Genomic DNA, 24,986 nt, shown 5'->3' with positions numbered 1-24,986 from the left:
TGATTGGATGATGACATTTGTCAATCATTTCAACCAAAAGTCAGTCGCCATGAAGTTCTGATGGTTATGTTCCTTACCAGTTTTAAAACCTTTCTTAGAAGGCGGATATTGAAGAAACATGTGAAAAACATCAAAGATCAAACATCATCATCCAATCGATGGTGTCCCATATTTCCTTTTCCGGTTTTTTATTAAAAGACTGAAAGATGCAGCACCTGTGCTTGACCACAATGACTTCTGCTATCTTAACTAAAGGCAGATAGCATAGAAACTCGATAACTGTGATACATGGATGTGGAAGTTGAAACGTTTCCAATGTGTGGGTATTCATTTAATAAATGTTTAGTTTGAATGTATTCTTATGAAAAAAAACATTAAACATTAAAGTCCCACTCCCACTGAGTGCTCACTTAAGCCAACGTGGGCAAACACAGGTAGGGCCACCACGCAAACACATTCAGGGCCCACATTTTCTGTCCACTTTGAAACCATGGGGCCCGCTTGGCCTTGCTGGTTGGAAGATCACTGAAACATATTCTGGACCAGCTCTGCAAGCCTGCCTCAGCAATGTTGACTGTGGTGTGTGGTGTAGATTACTCAGTGTAAGTGTGCTCAAAGTCTCTCCAACATGTTTGGGGATGGGGAGCATGAGGCCTCCTTATAGTTGGGCATGCTGGTGACACCTGATCAGGAATATTCCAAACAGCCTTAGTTTTCCTCTGTGTGAGCAACGATTGAGGAATGATGGAGCGTCATTGTGCATCGAAGGGAGACAAACCCGCTGCCTATATCCATGATCAAACGTTCACAACCTTGAGCTCAGGGTCATGACTGGATTTTCACTGGAGGGACTGCAGGGATTGGGTGCTGGGTGGGCAGCGAATGTTCTGGTCTTCTTGGATCACCTCTGACACATTCTGAACGGTAAAGTCTCTTTTAAAACTTAACTCTGGCTTTTTTTGTTTAATAAAAATGCTCCGGGCTAAAAGTCTGATTTATGAAGGTCAATCATAGTCATTTTCCTGGTGTGTTCATATCAATTTCACTGGAAACACTTCACCTTGTATTTGTTCACATGTTGGACTCCAATATGTCTTTTCAGCCAAGCAGTAAATTATATTTGTTTAGTTATTAGGGGATTTGTGTAATTACATTTGTGTGAGTGAGAAAGACATGGCTGATGGTGTCTGCACAAGGCGCTGGCATACATAATCACAGGCTAATTCCCATTTGGGAGGGGGGGGCATTGTTATGGAAATGACCTCTGGGTGACGAGAGCTCAGAGGGATGAAAGAGTAATCCTGACAAAGATGTTGTGTGACGCCGCCCTCTCTTCATTTTCTCCTTTTGCAAATTAAGAGATGCTTTAGGAGCATCAGATTGTTGAGCTTTTTATTGGGGAACTTGCTTCCTTGAGCAAAAATCTGCTGTGTTTTGATCATTTTGTCTTATTTTCTGCTGCGATGCTGTGCTGAAGGGGTAACTCTGCAGTGCTTCTCTTTTCCATGGCACCTTCACTGAGATAACGCACTCACTGTGGGATTACCGGAGTGTCAGGCCGAATCTGGGTCTGTTTGTTTTGAGCTGAGCTTTGATACTCTCACAGTAAAGAGGCAGCTTCATAAATTCACATTGTGTCAAATAAATCAATACATCCCATTAACCGAGGAAGTTGCAGTGCAGTACTTGAGAGACCTTGCCCGCCCCTCCCTCTTTGTTTAGGTGTTTCTCCAGCAAAGGCGACGGCAGAGGAGAGGCGCCCTTTGCTGTTGATACATACAGACAGCTACAGCAGTTGAAATGGTTTGGCTGACTGGCCCCAGTTGGTCTTTAGTGCCGTCTCCACTGTGCTGCCAGTTCTTCAGCTGAGCAGGAAGAAGGAATTAGGTCAGACATTCAGCCTTACAAATCTACAGCAGCAAACTGCTCTCAGTTAATTGATCTTTTAATTTAGCTAAATGGTTTCTATAAAGTCAGGTTTAAGCAGACTTAAATCAAATTAAAGTTAGGAGCAGGTGAAATAAAAAGCTCAACATTTTTAACAGTTGAATGGAGTTTGATTGGAATACTACCTTCAGTTGCTATGAGCAACTGAATAGAGTAGCCGATGTGGTGATATGTCTGGATCGTAGAGGGTATACATGTGACATCACAGACTGCAACCATTGACATGGAAACTGGACCAGGTGAGTGTGACATCACCCATAGACTCACTCCATTTTCTTCATTTGTGCTCCAACCAGATTAAGTCAATTCAGGTGTTTTTGCAATACAGATGTCGCCATGTCGGAGCCGGACGTCCCCGTTAACAGTGATTGGTTGCTCTGGGTTATCATTTCTATGGCAAACACACAACCAATCTGGAGTGAGCTTGTTGGAAGTTCAGCTGAAAGTGGGCACTGTCAAACGTTTTGAAAGTTGCACATGAGACCACCTACTTTTATTGAAGTATCTGATTGGTCAGTTTATAATTTGAATAACTTGCACTACAGATAAATATCATGAAAAAAAAAAGTCTGTGGGATTTTGGCTTCTTGGAGCCAGCAGGTGCTTCCTGCTTCAAACGTGAGAGTGGAGGGGGTCACTGAGTCCAGTTCTCATGAACCAGTTCCCTATCACCAAACTGGATGGAAACAAAGAGTTAAACGAAAATCTGACAGAAACTGTGGTTACTTTGTGGTTAATATCTTAAATGGTAAGTGGTGTGTATAGTGCTTGGCTATCTTCTTAGAAGGCCCAAAGCACTTCACAGTCCCATTCACCCATACAGTCACACACTAATGGCAGCTCTGCTGCTTAACAATGGTGCCAACCTGTGACCCCTAGGAGACATGTTGGCTTCAGAGTCTTGCCTAAGGACACTAAGACACATGGGCCAACAGGGCAGTAACCTGCAATATTCCCATCAGAGGCTGACCGCTCTACCTCTGCACCACAGACATTGGATGGACATGGATAGCATAATAAATATGATGGAAAAAGGAATGGAAAAACAGAATACCCTGTAATATTAGTAAATGTAGTAAACAAGCAACTGGTGAATTGCAGGGATTAATTGCAAAGACTGTGCAGCTGAACGTGCAGCTCTGCAGTGAACACATTGTCAGCAGGATTTGAGTCAAATAAACAGCTGACCCCCCCCCCCCCCCGCATTTGTTGTTTACGGCAAATTAATATATATATATTATTATATCATATATATTATTATATATATAATATATAATATAAGCAAGAATGGACACTGGGATGAAAACATCAAACAGCACGCTCGCGTATGACTTGGCTGTGACTGTTTAAATTTCAGGTCTTTTTTATTTATTGACGGGTTTACCGATCAATAAATAAATAACACCAATTCCAACACCTTTTTTCTATAATGTAACTTCATCCAATCACTGCAACTTTGGTCAAAACCCCTTATTTTGAACAAGTTCCACCATCGGACTGTCCACACCAACCAGAGGCTCAAACATGTACGTTATCAGTTAAATTTGTCAAACGTGCCCAGCGTGTCCACTACTTTGTGACGGCGATGCTGACAGGGTTGACACGATCTCTTTTCCCCGCAAAAATCCCAGTTAACAGAAATGCTCAACCGTGTAGTTGGCTTCCAATCTGGTGAATAATGGTGTAAAGAAAATAACAGCGTCTGTTTGTCATCAACACCACCTTATCATTATTACTTATTACTACTTCCAAGGTTTATTGGGCTGCAGCCTCTTTCATTGCGTTACTGTAATTATGTTACCCAACAAAAGCAAACGTAGAACAGTGTTTGCAGATATTCTTCATGAAAGTTTGAGTAGGAGCACAAATGAAAGTCAACGATGTATTAGAACTCCTCAACCATGAAACATTTAAAATCATGACTAAATGTTGTGTCCAAAGTCTGCAGCATGTGTGCTCAGGTTCTTTGGTGAAGTATGAGCTTATTTAAAGTTATCCGATAGAAAAAAGACTTTTTTTAATTTCCCACTGGGAATGCCCAATAATCTGCTGACAAAAATATCTAAACAAAAGCACTAAATGTGCATTTTATTCATTTTATCCCTTCAAGGGTCGCCCCAGCTTCCACTGACTCGCACAGAGCTTTATACTGGATGCCATTCTTGACCCAAATCCTGTATTTTATCCAGGCAAACAATTTATAAATTGATAATAAATTAAAGGATTTTATTAACACAGAGAGATTTAAGTGTTTAGTCCAAGTGTAAAAAGTGGTGGTGCCTCATTGTACGAAGGCTTTAGTTCAAATCCCGCCCGGGTCCTTTTATGTGGATTTTGCTTGTTCTCTCCATGCATGCGTGACTTTTCTCCGGACACTCCGGCTTCCACTCACAGTCCAAAAACATGCTTTTGGTGTCTCTAAGTTGTTCCTAGGTGTGAATGTGAGTATGTGAGTGGTTGTGTAGCACTGTGATGGATTGGTGACCTGTTCAGGGTGTATCACACCTTCCATCAGTGGCTGGGGTAGGCTACAGCAACCAAGTGATCTCAAAAGGGGTTTAGCATGCGTAGACATCTGATGGATTTTCGCTAGAGTGTTAGTTTTGAGCTTAATGTTAAATAACAACCACTAACTATAGAAGAGAGCTAGACTGAGCGACCCCTCCCTCACCACAGGAAGTACCAAGAAGCGAAAATCCTATAAAAGTCTGTAGAAAAAGAAATAGCCATTACTCAGTCATTCTATTTGTCAGAATAACCATTCTTGCTCTGATACCTTTTTAACATGTTCTTGATAACTCTAAGTATTTTTATAGAAGAAGTTATTCAAGTTTTATACCATGGTCCGGGTGAATAATCAATTCTGATTGGCTGCTGGGTGTGCGTTAAAACCTGATGACTGCACGGTGAAAAAAGACGTTCCGGTCACCTAGCTTAAATGTTTTGTGTCACTGCGCCGGCTTCTTTAAAACAACCTTTTGCTTCATCATTTGGACAAAAACAAGTCAGTTGCAACAAATAGTCCGCTCTTTGTGAGAAAAGCGATCCAAATCGGAAAAAAAACAAGAATTAAGGACTAAAAACTGGTTAATGTGTATTGCTTTTGTAAGTGACCATGGTATGGTCGAAGTGTGCGTTATTACTTTTTAACGCACTTCGCGTTGGACGGTTCAGGTTTCCACGGCGTGCGTTAAAAAGTAATAACGCACACTTCGTCGGCCATTAACCCTTACATAAACTTACCAGTCAGATACCTAAATAAAAGTGTGTGGTCACACGCTAAACATTTGAAACTGATTGACAGATTCTACTGAGCTTAGTTTCAAGTGGTATGAGTGTGGCCTTCCAACAAGCTCAGTCCTGACTGGTGAGATTGGTTGCCACAGAAACGTTGACTCAGAGCAACTTGGACCAATCACTGCTTACTGACAATTTCTGGTTCCAATCAGGGTGGCAAAAAACAAAAACAGACTTAATGGACTTTATTTGGTTGGAGCTGGAAGTAAACCATTTTCTATGAGTGACATCACACTTACATGGCCCAGTTCCCATAGAAAGTCTAACCAACATTTTTTAAGATTGCTAAATTTAGAAATATTTCTAGAGTTTAGTTCATTTTGATCCGGATCAAATGAGGCAAACATTTTTATTAAGGACCTAGATGAGCAACAGATTCCGTGGAGGCATTGTCTGTAGAAATGGATGTTTACTTAGAAAAACACACACACACACACACACATCCACTAAGAGTGGTATAGGCCTGTCACACAGGATCCCCTGACTGATTAGAGAGAGCAGTCAAAAGGGGGAATTTTTCACAATAAAAGCATGATAAGAATATTATGACTTGAATAAAAGATAAATGACACAAAAGGACGGCCAGTAAAAGGTCACATTTGTGTTTCTTTTGGTTAATTACTTTTTTCTACTGTTTAACAGTAATTGCAAAACCCCCAATACTTATTAGCCAAACTGAGAGGAAAGAAGTGTCTCAGAACGGATTCTAGTGGAAAGGGGTTAGAAGAAGCACATAGAGATACACTGAAGCTTATAAACTTTGTAAATATCATCAGGCAGGGTGGAATAGTCTCTTTTTAAGCATTGACCAAAGAGTTCAATGAAAGCAATACATATCTAAAAATGGCTTTTTTTATTGAGCTCCTTGTTATATTTAGATGCAGGTTGTGTGAGTGGGCTGTTAATGAGAAAAGCTCGTTTTCCTCCATGATATTTTGATGGCTTTGCCACCCCTGCTGTTTGGGGGGAAACGGGGAAGTTTCCTTTAAATGCAGAGCGTCTGTTCTCCTTTCGAACCTCCAACACCACAACAGATGGGGAGAATATGGAGCTCAGAAGGCTTTATCTCTGAGGTGGTAACAGTGAAGCCACTCATTAACACTGAATTTACCACTTCGTTAGCAATGCAGGTTCCTGTAGAGACAGACCAGCCCTGTACGTCAAACCCACTGAGCATTGGCTATAATCTGAGGCAGCTTCTCTAGCATAATGTAATCTGATTTAAATTTAGGCAAACATGAAATTATATTCCTATCCACTCAGCTCTGATTTATTAGAAGCAAACACTAAGCAAAAGTCCTTCTGCGTCTCAGCTAATTCTGCATGTTGGCTGTGTGGGCAAAAGTGCGCCTTTGTGCGCCTCTGTGTTTGTGTTTTAGACAGAAGCGTTTTTGCCAATTTGTCAGGATTCAAGTAACAACAGCCTCACACTGGGATCCGTGTTGGCACCATCACAGAGTGACAAGACACAATATGATCTCATTGGAGGTGTACTTTGTTCCCATGGAAATTGGTCAATTTTAGCAGATGACTGAGAAGTTTAGGTGGGGAAGCAGGGAGGTTAGATCTCGGAGGAAGGCTCACATAATTAAGCATCCTCGCCAGGGTATTCAGGGCTAACAGCAGGACTTGTTATGAATAGAGGTGGAGACAGAGGGTGTTGGGAAATCATAATACGGGACTGAACAACACCTTTCTCATTTTACAAAGTGGTGGGAAGAACCAGAACAAACATATTTTCATAACAGCATTACCTCGTGGGCAGGATTAGAAAGTCTATCGTACCTGTTGGGCATTGTGTTTCTGTTCGTAGTTGCATCTAGAACGGGACACTTGGGTTCTTTTTCTTGAGCATTTTTGTACTTCACAGTGTTGAAGTACAAAAGGAGGACAAAGACATGGAAGGTGTGTCTGACAGCCCAGGTCGTACTCAGGAGCCCTTACAGAATCACACATCCTCCCAGAAGAACAATGCTGCAGGTCTGTCCTCAGATGAACACGGAAACCCTTTAAATGGAACCCAGCTGAATCCATTTGTATACAGCAGTGTCCCTGCTGTTACCCATGCAGGCAATTCATTGCCTTCAGGAGCACTTGTTAATGGACCTGCTTCACACCCTACCTCAGACATACACTGTGTCCTAAACAAAGGCACTGTTTTATCCTACAGTGTCCTGAATGCCACGTGGCAAGAGAAGAAGGACACGAGCCCTGAGGTGTTACCGCCACCCAGTGAGCTTCAATCAGACGCTTGGAAGAACACAGCGGGACCCATCGTGAAAACACCGGCCGCACAACCAGGTGTCAACGCGCCGCTGTCTCACTCCAGGCGAAGGAGCCTAAACCGGCCGTCACCTGACAGTGTGGAACTAACGCACATTAACCAACCTTTTGGTAAACAGACAACAAAAAAAACAAGATCTGCAGCGGGTGGGATACTTGTCAGATGTTTATTAAAATTCTCAAGTAATCATCTGGGATTCAGCTGGAAACCACACAGACAGAAGCACTCTAAAAGTACAAAAAGCCTGTTGGGCGGTTTGAAAAAAGGATAACTGCACTTTCAGACATTTCCAGAAACCAGATGATGTTGAAAATACTGACAAGGGAATCTCTGGGATGCACAAAAAGACAATGAACAATGGCATCTAAAGGCTGTGGGAGAACACAGCTTCCTGTTTTTAATGTACGAGGATCATGAAGATGAGAATGACCCTGAAGATGAAACCACTTTACATCATAAGTGGAGCACTTGAAGAGGGGGATCCACTTTTCTTTTCATGCACAACATGCAATGTTAATTTCAAGGAACAAAGCAATTCCACAGATATATGATGTTTCATTTAGGCAGGCATAATCAGGTGAAGAGTGAAAGTCTTCACAGGCCTTTATATGCCGCACGTGTGGGCGTTTGTTCTGTGACTCTCTTCTGAGGAACATCATTATTCTCTGAGACAGGCTGCAAGAACTTATGGAGGGAATCAAAGATCTCAAAAACACAGTGCTGAAGGTGGGACCTTCGCAGTCCGCGTGAGCTTTAGGTTGCATGTACTTTGAATCAGACACATTTTTCAGCACGCGACCAAGTTAGTGGGCTTTTCTTGTTTTGTCAAATAACTCATTATTTATTTACTATAACTTTGTAACCCTTGTGCTATCTTAGATGACCCCACCCTTACATTGACGTGTTCTCCCTACCATGACAAAGGTGGATAAAGGTGGAAAGATATCATGTAATCCATGGACACCAGTGAAGATCACAAATCATTGAAGAAAAAAGGTTCAGAGCACTGTCTAGTGGGTCTAGATCAGTGTTTTTCAACCAGTGTGCCGCGGCACACTAGTGTGCCGTGGGAGATGGTCAAGTGTGCCGTGGGAAATTGCACTCATTAATCATTCAATGATCTAAAAACATTTCCCATTTCCAGGATATCAGCTCTTTGTTCATCCAAACAGGCCCTGATAAAACACTGAGGAGTTAGGAATATAAAAGATCTTAAAATTACTTTTTCTTTGTGTTTATTTAATTCTATTAAAGAAATTTTGATAAGAATGACGTTACCGCGATTTCCCTGCAGCTATGACAGTTTGCGGAAAAGTCCCATCCCTTTAACTGTCTCCACCAATCATTCTTGAAGGCTTAATCACATGTCATCAGTCTGACCAATCAGAAGTGGTTAAAGTCTTCACTTCCTTGTTCTTAATTCTGCTGATAAAGTCGCTCAGTTCTAACAAAAATACCAGCTAAAGCTCTTCTTTAGCGGTGTAGCTTTTCACAGAGTCCGGTGTCAGACCGTGAAACAAGTGGACAATACAATGAAGCTCAGAGACGCGAGTCTTTCTGCAAGTTTTCGGCAGTTTTCACACTACATCTCCCATGATGCATTGGCTTAAAGGGCCAGTGTCCCAGCGCACAATGAGTTGTCCTTGCGAAACGCCTTGAAACCCCAACAAACAAACAGTTTCTAAATTTTCTAATTTAACTTTCATTTCATCTCTTAGAAAAAACCGCCGCAACTTCCTGCTTTTCCGGCCACAATTATCACAAAAATGCACGTGAGATTGCGGGCGGGGGGGGGGGGGGGGGGGGGGGGCTGTCGATCAATACAGACCATGAATTTCTGTTTTTTTTTTTTTTTAAGATGCTGGTGTGCCGCGGGATTTTTGTCAAGGTTAAAGTGTGCCGTGGCTCAAAAAAGGTTGAAAAACACTGGTCTAGATGACCCAACTCCCAAAGTTATAGTGCCTAGGATAGCACAAGGGTTACAGTGACAATTACAGTTGCATAGAAAAAAATGTGTTTGCTTGTTATTCTAGCATAAATCCTTTTACATTTGATTCTGTCAGGTTAGGTTATATATATGGACAGTGTTTAAGTCCTAATATAAAGCTGCCCAATCCAATATTTCAAGTCCAATTCCCCCTACATATGAATAAATACACACCAATTTTTATTTTTTATTTTAAGAAATTAAAATCTTTTATGTTCTGCGGGCCACATAAAATGACAAGGGGCGCCACATGCCTTGAGTTTGACACATGTGCTGTAGAGCGTCAGTCTTTTTCAGGTCTTTCCTGAAAAGAGATTTTATCTCAATGGGATTTCTTGGTGAAAATAATAATTAAATAAATAAAAACAACATCTACATGGGCGGATGGGGATGTCAGAGGTGAGGTTTCTTGTTCTTTCTAAATTTGTTTCTGAGCCCATTTGTTAGTAAAAATCCAATCTAATCCCATGCCCTTTATCTGAAAATGCTGGAAATCAGACTATGACAAATCAGGATAGAATTTGAAGATTTCTTCCTGAAAAGCTGATATTTTCATCGAGTCTCCACATTTATTTAACACATTTTGTTATTTTACATCTGCACACAGATAAACAAAATACAGGAAACATAGGTCACATTCGAAAGGAATATACTTTACTTTACCACAAACAGCATCACATTGAGGAAAATCATGAATATCTTCAAAATAGTGCTGGACACTAACAACAGAGATAACATAAAAAAGGAATTGACTCTGAGAACACAGAAACAAGCGACTTATACTAAAAAGGGCAAATCAAGTTCCGGCAGCTGTGACAGCCCTGTGGGAACCCATTAGAAGGGGGCAGAGCACCCAGGAAATGTAAGGGGTGTAGGAAAATATCAATTTGGCATCATGTTGCGATAGTTCATTTGGGGATACTTATTTGGGGATATTTATTTAATTACTTATGAGCGTCCTTCAGCGTCTGACATGTTTTCCACTTCACCCTCCGACCACTAGTTGGCAGCAGAGCACACAGAGCCTCTTTGAGCAGCTCTACACCACACAAAACAACTACAAGATCTGAGCGACAGGCAGCTTTTTTCGTTGTTATGAGACATGATATACTTAGTTTTTAGTTAGGATGGGAACCGAACTGAAACTCTGTGCCATGTTGCTGCCAGTATCATGTAAAAATGCGGATTGTGGTGCTTTATAATGGGTTCAGATAAGAACAAGTGAAGCACTGCAGCTGCACAGCGGCTAATGCACGGAGCATCAGTCAAAATGTTGTTGGCAAATCAGGTTAAAGTTCTGCAGAACCTCCCAGCAATAGATTCTAGTTCAGCGACCTGATGGGTCAGAGTGATGTTGACAACGCCCTGAAAAAAGGGCAACGTCGTAGCGATGAGCGGTGAAATAGTGTTTACTTTTGCATGTGAGAAGAGGAGCTGCAGCTGCATTGCAGACTGTCATGTAAATAAAGCATTTTAGATGCATTAAAGCGCTCCCCTTCATCCTGTGCTTGCCTCATCACACTTAATGTCTCTGGAAAGAATTGTTTTGTTTATTTTTTATTTTATTGTTGATGTACCATTCAGGCTCCTATAGCAAGTCCTGGAGAAACTACATTAAACAATGTTGAAAATAAAAAGGCACTTTACTTCCTCAATCATACTAGTAGAACCTTATTGGTTAAGTCACATTCAGTCTATCTTTTTTTTATTCCGAAAAATATTTTGTTGTGGAAATCAGACAATGTTGACCGTTCCCTTAAAGAACAAATATCTAATTTAGCAAAATAAAAGCACAATTAATTTGGTTCGATCAAAGCAACTTGCAATACAGTTGCAGTGCTAAACATTGTGATCAAAAAAAGGAAATTAATTCTATAATTTTATTACTGTCATGGTGCCTCTGTCAGCTCTCGTCACCCTCCCCACTCTGCTTGGTTCCTGATTCGACTCAGCTGTGACCATGCACTTCATCACCTAACAGCCTTCAAAAGGAGGTCCAGTTCCAGTATTCATCGCCAGTTCGTTGCCCCTGATGGTGCATAATCTGGTCGCTAAATTTACTCATTTCATGTATCCCTGCTCTTGTCTAATCTCGTTCTATGCCTTATTCTCAGGACATCATTTCCACGAATGGTCACCGGAGTCTTCAGTCCTCCTGAATTCAAGTCTCTGCTGAACTCCAGTCACGCCACGAACCTCGGACGAATCTCCAGTCACACCATGAGCCGTTATCCAGCCTCCCGCTTCGCCATGACTCCAAGCCATGCAGGATCAAAAATAAACTTTATTACTCACCTTATAACTCACCTGTGTTTTCCTTCCGGGTTCCAGCGTCTGGGTCTGCCTCGCCTAGCTTGCCATGACAATTACAATGAAAGGCGTATTAATATTCAGGTAGAGCTTTTTTTTTCCTAAGTCATATTCTTAAAAAAAAAAAGAAAATGCGTTCCAGTACAATATCACGATACGTATCGTGTCGCCAGACTCTTGCCAATACAGACCCCTAGATTTCACAGCCAACCTGCATTGAAACAGACCAGAAAACAAAATCAAATGTGATAAACAAGCATCAATAAACAACAACATATTTTACAACATCTAGCTCCTTGAGAAAGAGATGTCATCGTCTAATTTGCTGTTATGTATACCTCACCAATATCATCATTACAAAAAGTACAAAAAATCTAAGACTTTCTCACCTGTATTTGAGTTGTTGGGTTTTGTGAGGTTGCCCCTGCTCAGCTTGATGAGGAAGAAATTAACTATAAAAATTAATTTGAAATGTTTTGTTTTTAAATGAACTCTGGATCTTCCCTCAAATTTGGAGGGAATATCATCCTGATATACCGTAACAATTTCTAAAAACGATGTTGTTCTGTTTTTTTTTCCAGCGCTGGCAGCTGAAGATGACCAGCGACCATCGATGACATCATCCAGTGGTAGTAAATTCTAAATCTCTCTGTTTAGAGGGATACATGGGTAGGGAGAAGCAGAAAGGGCAGGGAAGCAATTCGGATGTGATCTTGGATTCCCTCAACACTAAAGGTTCTATTTTTAAACAACTGAATAGTGTAATATGTACTTTTAAATGTTGTTCATTTAAAGAAAAAAACAAAAAGAGAAGCCGTTGATAGAGGGGGCTGTAACAGTTGTGAAAATTAAGAAAAAAAGTGAAACCATCAGAAGCCTAATTTTGAGAAAAAAAGGAGAAAAAACATGCCCAGCATAAACGTATCTGCTAAACTAAATTACTCATCTTTTATAAAAGATGAATATTAAAATGAAACAACCTGGTGTATTATCATGTTTCTTGCTTTGCTTTTACTTCCCTTGGTGTTTCTCATAAAGCAACAGTAGTTAATAAAGCGAGATGCAGAGCAGCATCACAGCCAGCACTGCCACTGTGATTTGTTTTGATTGTGTGTAGTGTGTGGCTGTGTGCGACTCGCATGAGGTGGTGTATTTTATGTGAGAAAAAGGCCCCCAGAAGACACAGAATTGTGTTAAACTTTGACAGTAACACTTTCAAAACATGAGAGCGAATCAGAGGCTCTGACTGAAGCAGACTTCAGAGCGTGCTGGGACCAACAGCTTTGCTTGATAATAAAATTAATGTTCTACAATGCAACACCTCAACTATTGAAACTCCTGCCATGACTTAAGGCTGGTTTGTCAGCTGAACTTAAAGCTAACAGAAAATCAGCTCCTAAAGTGTTTGAAATTATAAAAAAAGAATAGATTCACATCTTTTTTAAACATTTTACCTTTCAGACGAGACGAGTGTGATTCTATTCAGCATCAAAACAACTTTGCTGAAACTGTTGGCTTTTCTTGCTGGCTTTAAGTGATGTTTTGTTTTTAGAGATTTGTCTTTTATGAGTCATTGGTTCTTTTATGGTTATATTTGTTTCTGTTTAACTTCTCTGCTGAACGTAAAGTTTAATTTCTGTCTGTAGTTTGCAGCTTTTCTCTGTTGTCTGTCTCTTCCGATGACTACAAGAATTAGATGCGTGGCAAATTTGTTCCTAATTAGGTTTTCAGTTCAGCATTTGTTGTAATTTTTGGGTGCAGCAGTAAAAGTAGAGACCTCCACTTCCTGCAGCTGAGACCCGGAGTCCCTCCTGCATGTCTCCAGGAAGTTTTCCAAAAACGTATGATTTACATTTTTGCTAAACATTTATACAAACCTGGGCTCTTTTACAAAATCAACTCAAGGAAATTAAAAATTTTTAACTTGACACCTATACAAAAAAATTAAAAGAAATTAAAAAAACCTAAACTGACCAACCAAGAAGACGGGCTATAGGGTATTATCAAACCACTGTTTAACTTGGAGGAAAATCAAAACATTTCCCAACTAGACACAACACTTAACATAAAATATGGTCATTTAATAAAAAAAGAGAGAAAAGATAATAAATATAAATGCAGGGCAACACTATAGATAAAAACATGCCATTTTTCAGACCATGTCCATTTCCATCCCCACTGTAAAACTGATAACAGGGTGTTTCCCAATGGATCCGCCATGTGGCTACAGAAGAAGAAGCAGCCAAACCTGCAGCTACCAGCTGCTCCCCCACGGATATCAATGGTATGGAAGTCCTCATTGAGTTAGAATCACTCACACATGATTGTGTTATGATAGCCTCATGTACTGTATGCTCTGAACCTAAACTGTCCGCATTAGTTAGACCACATTTTTTTTTAACTTCTCCTGTCCAACAGCTGAGCAAACAGATGAGAGCTGAAGGCCTCTTGTGTTGGACATATTTTACTGTTACGGCATGGGGTTAGGAATCTTCTGACACATAAGGTGTATATTTGTATAAACCGCTTTTGTTATTTAGACCAAGCTTTATTTATATTGATTATACTCGTAACAGTTCTTGTCTGACCTGACGGAAAAGAAAAGAAGGGAAGAAGAGAGGGATGTTAGGGGGGGGTAGAAAGGTGATTATAAAGGGGGTCGGGTGAAATCATAAAGCATAATAAAGCAACAAGTTGTTGGACGCCTATAATCAGTTAGGTTTAGATGTATAACAAATCTTAAAGGGGCGGAGCCTGTCCATACAAACATACCTTTTGGCCTCAAATAAAGTGCACATGCAAACAAGTCAACATGGACATAATACAACTAATGTTCACACACGCATACTTATGCATTCAGACCAACACATGTAAAAAATTTCATTCAGTCACGCAAACTATTTGTGCAAAGGTGAGAAAACACCTGTGCTTGAGTGAGTGTTTATGTTCTTCTAAAATGGATGATGGAATGTAGAAAAGAAGGAGGGAGAGTGCCCAGTCATCCAAACACCAAGGCCCCCGCTGCAGCAGCCCCCCAACACCCACACGGTGGCAGATAGAGAACAACCACCTGCGATGCACTTGGATCAGAAAATGTGCCATTCTGTAGACGTTTAGTTGGATTATTTTAACAAAGATATGAGCAAAAGAAAAGCAAGGCACATTTCTGACAGATCTTTTGCATCAAGTGATTCAACAAAAACCATAAACATGCCATCCATGTGAAACGGCTAACCAGTTTTAGAGTTTCTGTTGGAGAAGGTGTGAGTGCAAAGCCCAGATGCAACTTTTAGCAGCAGCTGGAGTTGCTGCTTTAGTTGTCTGAAGGTGTTTTATGTGATAATGAAGTCTCCTCCCCACAACTCCAAACCCAGACTTTCACAAAAAAAAAAGAAAAATTAGCACATTAACATTTTAATGTTTCTTCCTTCTGTTAATGCTAGCATTTTACCTGCTTATTTGCAGTTTTAAACTCTGGAGGTGTCTGCTTCTAGGCTGACAGCTCACTGCTGGTAAAGAGGGCTAACCCTGCTGTTTATCCTGGGCAGCATTTAAAGCAGCGATCAAAGCTGAACAAACCAATTGTCAGCATGTTTCTCCAGAGGGAATTTTGGAGTACATTAATGCTCTGTCTTTGGGAAATAATTGTGCCTCCCTGTGACTTCATTAGGTCTCCTGGCTGTTTCAAAAGATGTTCACTCTGGAGGTTGAAAGTCACATCGCTGGCAGACAGCGTCCCACGGGGCCACCCCAGTCAAAAAAGAAGGAGCGGTTATAATGAGATTGAGTTAGCCATGGCCAGAATTGGGCTTTTCATTATTCCATCGGATGAAGAGAGGCACAGAGGGGCGGGTGGTGGTGGTGGTGGGGGGTGGGGGTGACAGGAAGAAATGTGCCTTTGCAGAACGCGCACTCGCCATCTGCCACAGGGGTCCTAAGGCTCACAAATGCATGCTTACCATTGCTGTGGGTATCAAAGGGGCATCCTCTGGAGACTTCTGCATTAAATCTTTAGGTCCTGTGCACACAGGCCAGCACCGCAAAAAACTATCAATCTAACTAAGTTTGTTTGTCTTCATCTTGCTGGGAGATGTAGCTACTTAATGAATCTACAAGCAAAATAAGACAAAAACAAAAAAACTTGGGGGATGTCCTGCTCGTAAAAATTCTTGTGTAGAACCTAAAAATGTTACAAAGAGCTTAAGCATTTGATGAATTTGAAGATAAATTCACTAATGCATTTGTCAGTTTACCTTCTTAATTTTTAAATCAGCTAAATAAGTTATATAAAAATATGACAACAGTTGATAAGCAAACCTTGTACTTTGCATTTAGGTTAATTTAGGCTAAAGAAAGCCCTAAACTATTGATAAAAAATGTGTTGTAAATGCAGCAATAATAGAGAAAAAGTAGTATATAAGCTTAAGTTTATTTTTTTTTATTACATGAAACAAAGCAAAAAACACTTAATGGAACAATAAAAAAATTAAAAAAGATTTACATTAGCAACCTTTCAATTAGAAAAGATTACATTAATGTGTTTTGCTATTTATCCCTTAAATGAAGTGTAAAAAAATTACAAGCATCCTAACTTTGTCAGTTTCTTGCTAAACTGACAGCGATGCAATAAAATGACGTCCAATCACAAGCCAGCTTCTACCTAGTCAGGTCAGTTACACTTGGCTGACGGGGAACCACAGTGAGGGATGCGTGTTGTGCTCACTAAACATATGCTAACCCTTTTTTCCACAGGACTGCAAACAATACCAGAATAAAATAACACGACAACCTTATTTAAAGAACAAATCCATTGAAAGGCCCAAAATGCAGGTGTCAATGTCTAAAGCTCTTATGTCAAAAACGTTTTGTTTTTGTAGATTAAAATAAAAAGTGCCAGTTAGACTTTTTTTTAATTATCACAAATTTAAAATGTATTTATTTGAAAAGGCATTTTCATTTATAGAAGAAATGACAAATGCATAATTAATGTCTAGATTTTGTCCATTTAGGTAAAAGAATTGGACTGTCTTGCATCGCCACAAAGTTAGTTAAATCTTGCATGTGTCGATTCGTGGAGCATGTGTGGAGATGTGTATTTATTCATATGAAAGACACGATCCTACATTGAGGAGTTGATGCCACAATGATTAAAACAGATGAAAGGATGAAGGAGATTGAAGGTGCTAAAGAATCAGAAGACTTTTAGGGTGTGAATGTTGGTTTTCAGCATCCACAAAAAATGCTAATCTGCCTGTAACTTTTAGCTGACTGGTTTTATTTTTATACCTCTTTTCTACGTTTATTTCCTTCTATTTAGTTTTATTTTACACCATATTTAATTGATTGTTTCTGTGTTTTTATTGTATTTTATTGTTTTTATTGTTCAGCACTTTGGGATTTCCTCTGTGAAAGGAGCTTTATTATTAAAACTTACTTTTGCACTTACTTAAAAATAAAATTTCCATATTAAAGATGTGTCACCCCCCAAAAAAAGAAGGCAAATGACATACATTTTTAAAATGTTTCTTTTTTGGTTTGTTTTGTAACTCTGTTGCTTCTTTTTTAAGTCACAAAACACTTTCTGGTGACAGTGCCCTCACTTAGACATGTGTGGCAGCTTCTCCATCTCAGTAAAACATCATCCTTGGTTCAATTTCTTTAGGATTTCTTTGGTTTAGTCTGGGAAAACCAAGTTCAGCTGCAGGATTTAGCTTGCAGTGTTTTTTTTTTCTGGATTCTGAGTGTGGCGGCAGCGATCCATAGGTCAGGATCATTGATCACGACCTGTTCTGTGGCCGGTTATTCAAAAGTGTCACAGATCGTCTGTGGGAAAAAGAAGGAAAAAAAGCAGCAGAAAAATCAATAGGTTTCCATTATGTGGTTGAGCAGTGTCACTGGCCTGTCAATGATCCTGTTACTGCAGCGGTACAAGGGCGACGCGGGCCTCGCTCTGGCGCTGCTCACACGAGGAAAACATGCTGACAGGCTGCAGGAACACGCTGGAACATACATTTGCACTTCAAGGAGCCGTCCGAGGAGCAATCCTGCAAGGCCACCGAGTTTTGTTGTGGTGAGGGTTTGAGATGGGGGGGGTGGGGGGGTGTCCCAGCCAGCCTTGCTCTACTGTCTGACTGTCTAGCTCCCTAGCACAAATGCTTTTATCTTCCCATAAATTATTCACCTCTGGATACACCAAAGAAAACTCTTGCACTGATTGTGGCTGAAGAGTGAGCCACAAACCTGCAGCCCTGCCTGCCCCCCCTCTGCAGAGGCCGGGTGCCCCCGCCTGCCCACCCAAAGCTCCTCTAGGTTGACTTCAGCAGCTTTGGAGCCCAAAAAAACTCCATTAAGCCTCCGATATTTCCAGGAATTCATCATTTTCATAGTTATTATTGACTTTCTGACACCCACAAAGAAAGCTGCTCCCCTCCGTCGGTCCAGATGGCCGCTCAGAAATTAAGGAAGACATCAACGGTGTCTTGAAAGAAGGTGAATCAATATATTTTGACAAGGATCAAATGTGCCTCAGATGAACCTTTTGGCCCTTCCAAGAGCAGCCTCTCTCCTTGTCAAACCTTTTTTGTTCGTGTTTGCTGACATGTAACGCTCAGAAATGATCCTTCTGGCTTTCAGATCCCATTTAGCTCCACAAACAAGCATCTCCTTCAGAAATGACTCAGCATTCCAGTCAAGATTTTATTGTCTGAAGCAGTTGGGATGACAGCAGGAAAATATGTCTGATGGCATGTTGTTGTTTTTTTTTTCAATTACACGTGCACATGTGCACAGTTTCCTGCTCTTGTGTTGGTAATTCAGTCCGTAATGACTTGGGAATTCAGGTTAATATGTTGACAAGGTTTAACAGCAGCGGGTCATGTTGCGCTCCACGCATGGCTGGCTCCGTGCACACAGCAGCTGACAGGTCCTAATCATGCGCTGCCCTGAAGGCACTGGGGCAGAGAGGCTTTTAATCACAGAATCACAGAGCAGCAGCAGCAGCTTTCAAATTGAGATGTAATTAAAGGCAAAGTTACAGTAATTGTTCGGGCTAATTGGGCAGCCGAGTGAGTTATGGGGCATTAATGCTGTGAGTCTAAGGCATAGATTTTTCTTTTCTTTTCTTTTTTGGTTTTTACTTTGCAGACGTGTAAGGAAGGACAGAAAGCCAGAATTAATCTTGTTTTTGTGATGTGTGTTTAACAGCTAACCAAGCGGCAGACACGTCGTCCTCTGTGACGACGATCCAACATCATTACTTCCTATTAATGACTCCATCATCCGAACGCCTGCAGGAGGAGCTGCTGTAGGTGTGACTGGTCTGAGAGCAGCTGCCCTGCAGCCCCCCCGGGCACGCCGTGACCTGCTTTCTCTTTTGCATCACCCCAGCTTGACACGCCAAACATGCGCATTTCACTTGAATGAGGGGACAGTTTGAAAATACCAGAAAGAAATGAAGACCCCTTTTTTTTAAAACCAGCACCTCATTTCTTCATGTTATCACTTGACATATTAATTTATTATCTTCAGCTCAGAGATGGAGCTTCATGAAGGGAGGGGTTGTATCTCTGTGGTCCCTCAGAGGGGTCTGAAATGATTCAAGTCTTTAAACTGAGCCCACGAGCTGCAGCTACTCTTAGATTTAGACAGCAGGGGGCGCTGCTTGTTTCAGGCAGAAGAAAAAAGCTGGGGGTGGCAAAAGAGGATCCTCTGAAATGTCTAACAAATAACAAGAGATGATGTCCAGTAATTGCCGGAAATTGAGGGTAAATTTGACAAAATAAAGGCTGCAGATGAGGTAAAATGCAAAAATCTATATTTTAACTGTTTTACTGGGTTTTAATATTTTAAAAACTGTTTTTCTCATTTGTTTCATGAATATGTGAAGTCCTTTGGTGAGTTTAAACTGAGTTAAAATGATACTTTAAATATCTGGTTATCTGTTTATTGCATACAACTCGTGGTGGGTTGTTTTATTTTATTTTTTTACGTGATGTCATGGCTGAAAATGTTTTTTTTTTTTTTTCCATGAAAGGACGGCTGTTTTATTTCCTGTTTTAGTTTGGGATGACCTGCAGGCCTTCCTGGAGGCAGTTTCTAAGAGAAGTTTGCCTGAAAATCTTGTTCACACTTAAAACTGAAAATCATGCATTTGAAGCAGCAACAATAAAAGCATTTATGTCGCATTTGTGAGAAAAACTTAATTACAAGCACAGAGGTGAGCAGCCTGGTGACAATTGAGTATACAGAGCAAATGACAAAACAAGAGGTGTGTGTTTGTGTGTGTTGGAGGGGGGGGGGGTAACTGACAGATGAAAAGACAGAGGATGGTGCAGCTAACAGGCAAAACGCGGCGCTACAAAGGCGAACGCGCCTCAGAGAGCAGCAGTCTGTTTCATTGCGCTTCTCCTGGTTGCATCTCCTGTCGATTTGCAGAAAAGCTTGAGGGGGGTGGGTGGGGGGGGCATGAGCGAACATGCCCTGCTTAAGAAACAAACATGCAGATTAGATGAGATCCTGACAAGGCGCGGCTCAGGCTTCATGTCCCACAGCTCGTCTCTCAACAATGAGAGAGGAAAGACTCTGACAACATTTACCGTCACTCTGCAAACAGTAAATGTAAATAATGAGCTGCTTTCTGCAAATAAACAGACAGACGGATAAGTCTGGTCCTCCTCAGACCTCATGGATGCTGCAAGGAGCTTTTCAAACAGGGAAAAAACTGAGGTTTGACAGCAACGACGCAAATATAGCATTGTTTTATTTTTATTGAGAAGTCAAAGCTGCTGTGCGACAAGCAGCAGATGATGGGATCCAACCATTCCCATCCGCATCCCCAGGAAGTCTGACACAACCAGACACCGGATCACACCCTGATCCACAGAACGACGAGTCATTTGGCTTCCAGACATGAAAGCTGAGCAGAACTTTGGCACCTGAGTGCTGAAGAAAGGATGCGACTTTGCTCCTTTAAGCCTTCACATTCAGCTGCAGGTTCCAGTGTTAAAGCCTTCAGTAAAACGATGGCAGGCCTCCATAAAAAAAAACAAGATTTGAGTTGTAATGGAGGGAAGAGATTTCACTTTGAAAGGAGAAACAAGACAAAAACACAAGTTATGAAGCAGCTTCACAGATGTTCACTGATGCTTCAAGACAAACATTATGGGTAGAATCAATTCTCATTAATCAATTTATCAAAACAAAACAACAAATTAACGAACTCAAGTCAATATATATACAAAAAATATGTAAAATATTTCGATTAATTTTTAGCTTTCCAAGAGCTAAGTTGCTTTAATTTTTAGCTTTATTTTTGGCGAGATTGGCCTTTTGTTCTTAGATTGAGGCTTTAAGCGTTTAGTTTGGTATATTTTGTCTTCTTGTGCACTTTCATAATCAACATTATCCTTTTCTTAATACATATTGTACATATTTTCTGACAGACTTTAGTTCACTTGACACCCACAAATCCCACCAATGTGCTTAGCCGTAAAAGAATTTCTCATAAGGAAAATAACCACAGAAACGTATCGTTCTTGGCAGAATTAACGTCATTTTCATGTATGATTATAGTCTTTAGGTCGCAAAAAAAACCAAACTTTAAAAATAGAACAAATATTGATGTCATTCTAACAGTAAAATAAAACACCATTACATCCCTTTTCTTATGCTATGTGAGCAAGTCCACATCAGACTTTAGAAAAATATAAAACATATATAACACGTGGAATAAAAGACATTACAAACCTGCAAAAGTACTTAAATGCGTAAATGCTAGGACAATAAATCAGTAACAAATACAGAAAATGTTTAAAAGTACAATTAAGACAATCAATCAATCAATCAATCAATCAATCAATCAATCAATCAATCAATTATGAAACAATAAGTCTAACATCAGTGACATGTCACATTCAGAACTGATAATGAAATTCTGCTTAACCTTCTAAAATGTAAACACATAGAGATTATAAAATTTACCACTATGGAGGAAAATGAACTGCTTTTTATTTCTATTTGAGAAAAATGGTAGAGCACATTTAGAAATCATATTTTCAAAAACATGGAGTGTGTTTATTACTCAGCCAAGTGAATAAGAGATAGTTTTTGTTGTTGTTGTTTTTTTATTGCTGTGGCTGTTACTGGCTCTAAAGTATTATTTTCCTTACTTGCGTAAAATTTTCAGCCTCTACTGAAAAGTGGCAGCTTTTTAAAATTCTTTTGGGCAACAAAATAATAATGAAGGTCTATGCAGTGACATTATTATTTAATTTTGACTCTATTTGTGAAAAATGAGAAGGTTTTTGTATTTAAATAAATATTTTTGTGGAGGTTTTTTTTCATTTCTTGCACACTGTGTCTGTCAAAAAACTCCAACAAAATTAAAATAGTAAACAACCAGTTTTATAGTGGGCAATTATATTAGATGAAGTCATCACTCAGAGTGTTGTATTTAGCTGGTCAAATGCCTGAAAAATGCTGCATCACACTGAGCTCTAATCCAACATGATCTTCTCCTAATTTTGTGCACATTTGAACCTTAATTTTCATCTTTGTCATTTGCCAGAAAGAGAAATTGTTTTCCCGCTTTTGAGATGCCCATCACCTTAAGCAGCTCAGATGCCTCTTGGCAGTGTGACGGCACACAGGTGTGCACATTTGGTGCCGAGCATCAGATCTTCCCGGCAACCTAATTAATCCGCTCTACTCCTCCACCCAAGGTTGATCTCATCTCCACATGAACACGGGGAAGTGGGACAAGAACAAATAATGGAGGCGAAATGAACAAATGATTAGTATGCTGTGAAAAGTACAATACGTTACTTATTTAGCATTTAGATAACTATCTGTCCTGAGAAGCAAGCTTCAAAGTTGAACTCAGTTTAGGCGTGGGGGATTAATTTTCTCCACTGCATGCTTCATTGAATCTCTCATTACCAAACTTTGTCCGTATTGATGTTAGATTTGATTGAAGATTAGAGCATTTAGCAAATCTTGCTTTTCCGCGTGTATCAGGCTTTTTCAAGCGCGGCGCTGCGCTGGCTGGTCAATACCCTCACTTTTATCCGCTGTCTGCTTCATTTAAACTTAATCAACTCCATCAATGAACTGGAACAGCGCAACGTCCCCTGGAACAATAGCTTTTGTTGGATAATGCTTTGGTCTTATTCCAGACCGGGTGGCGATAAACCTAAAATTACACTATGATGAACTATTTCAATCAATATGATAATGGAAATTGGCTTGGGTGACTCTTCGCAGGGCTTAAGGAGGGAGACTAAAGCCTATGTGACATTAATACATGCTCTCTCCCTGCCGCTGCAACCCCCTGCTCACTTTATTGTCCCATCTTTTCTGTGACATTGACTGCAGCATATTGTAGTGCCTGGTAGTTTAATGATCTATCTGCACCAGGGAATGCTTGTGGTGAAATGGATGCACAAGGCACCGGTCTAAGGCATTGTTTCCTAACTAAATTATAGGCTCTTCGCTCTGCTCCATGCAGCGGCTCTGCAGGATGTAGATCAATCATTGATAGCATCGTTGAAAAGCAGCCTACAAAACCAATTCTGCCGCTCATTTGGACACTTTGTGCGGCACGCCGCACACTTCATCATATTTATACTGCCACCAGAAGACCCATTTCACCAGCCTTAGTAAGGAAAATGCCGACCCCCCCATCTGTTGCATACTAATAAACATGCCACCTTTGGGGACAATCTAAAAGTGATCACGATGATCAACGGCTGAGTGATCGCCCAACCACAAACATGTTTATTGAACGGTGTCTCTTCCTGATGCTTTTTGTATTTTACAAAAAAATATAGAGTTTCTATGGTTAGAATTCCAGTGGATCACTTGCAGATTCTAATTGTTTACACTGGCTTTTCAAGTGAGTTATCTTTTGAGGAGCAGTCACTGAAATGCGCTGTCAAACTAAATGACCCATAAAAGCTGTAGTGTTCTCGCCTGCCGGAAGAGCCTCTGTTGAATTTGTGGAAATTTAGAGTGATTGACTCTGGGACAGGCCCGTGGACTCGGCTGGAACAGTCGGGAATGCTGATCAATTCCACCCACTTCATCTGGTTTGATTTGCTTTCACAGACATCGCCCTCAGGAGGGAACCAAAGACTGAATCTGCTTTGCAAGATCCTGCAGTTCCAACAGCGGCTCATTTGAGGGCGCTATTTTCTAGAACGAGTTCTGATCAGGATGTACAAAAAAACAATAAGGAAACCGGCTTATCCTGCTTGACCTCTGACCGTCATATAAGCACCTGCAGCTCCTCACTGTACCAAGTTCACCCAGTAGACAGGCTTTTGTCTGTCTTTACAGTGGACTGACTTTATTTATAAATGTGTTTGCAGTGTTAACCCTTGTGCTATCTTAGATGACCCCACCCTTACTTTGACGCGTTCTTCCTACCATGACAAAGGTGGATAAAGGTGGAAAGATTTCATGTAATCCATGGACACCAGTGAAGATCACAAATCATTGAAGAAAAAAAGTTCAGAGCACTGTCTAGTGGGTCTAGATGACCCAACTCCCAATGTTAAAGTGCCTAGGATAGCACAAGGGTTAACAAAGCAGGAATATTTCTACTCAAATTCACATTAGCCTTAATGTTGACACGTGTCTGTGTTTTATCAATGAAGAGCAGCGTTGGCAATGTTACTATAAAAATGTAATTATCGGTAGTTACTTTTTTATAGTAACATTGATACTAAAAGTATGAGTTATAACTTAATCATGCAATAGTCAAAATAACAAAATACAAGGATAAGAAAATATCTTTGTGACTGTTAAAGAAGTCACTGTTTCTCAAAACTGACAATGTTCTGATAACAAGTCGATTCAAATGAGTTATACAGATGTGTACTTGCATGTGACGTATATTCTTTATCACATAGGTAGTATATTGTTCACAACAAAGGTAAACTTATTCAATAACATAGTGTGTTTTACTCTATAACTCAAGGTTTAACTTTGTAGTCCAAAATAAATAAATCAGATTTATAATCGCAGACTTGTCTGCACATCAATGTTTTTATTTTTTCTTCAAAGGTAACACACCTTGTTTAACATTTAAGAATGAAAGCCGCATTATAAAAATGAAAACATTTAGAAATAATCTGTTACTGTGTTTTTTCCAGTTCCAAAGAA

This window comes from Oryzias latipes, chromosome 4 (genome assembly GCF_053564925.1).
Source record: "Oryzias latipes strain Hd-rR chromosome 4, Olatipes_Hd-rR_3.1".
Lineage (NCBI taxonomy): Eukaryota > Metazoa > Chordata > Actinopteri > Beloniformes > Adrianichthyidae > Oryzias > Oryzias latipes.
The sequence above is the reverse complement of the archived record's forward strand: the minus strand, read 5'-3'. Positions refer to the sequence as shown.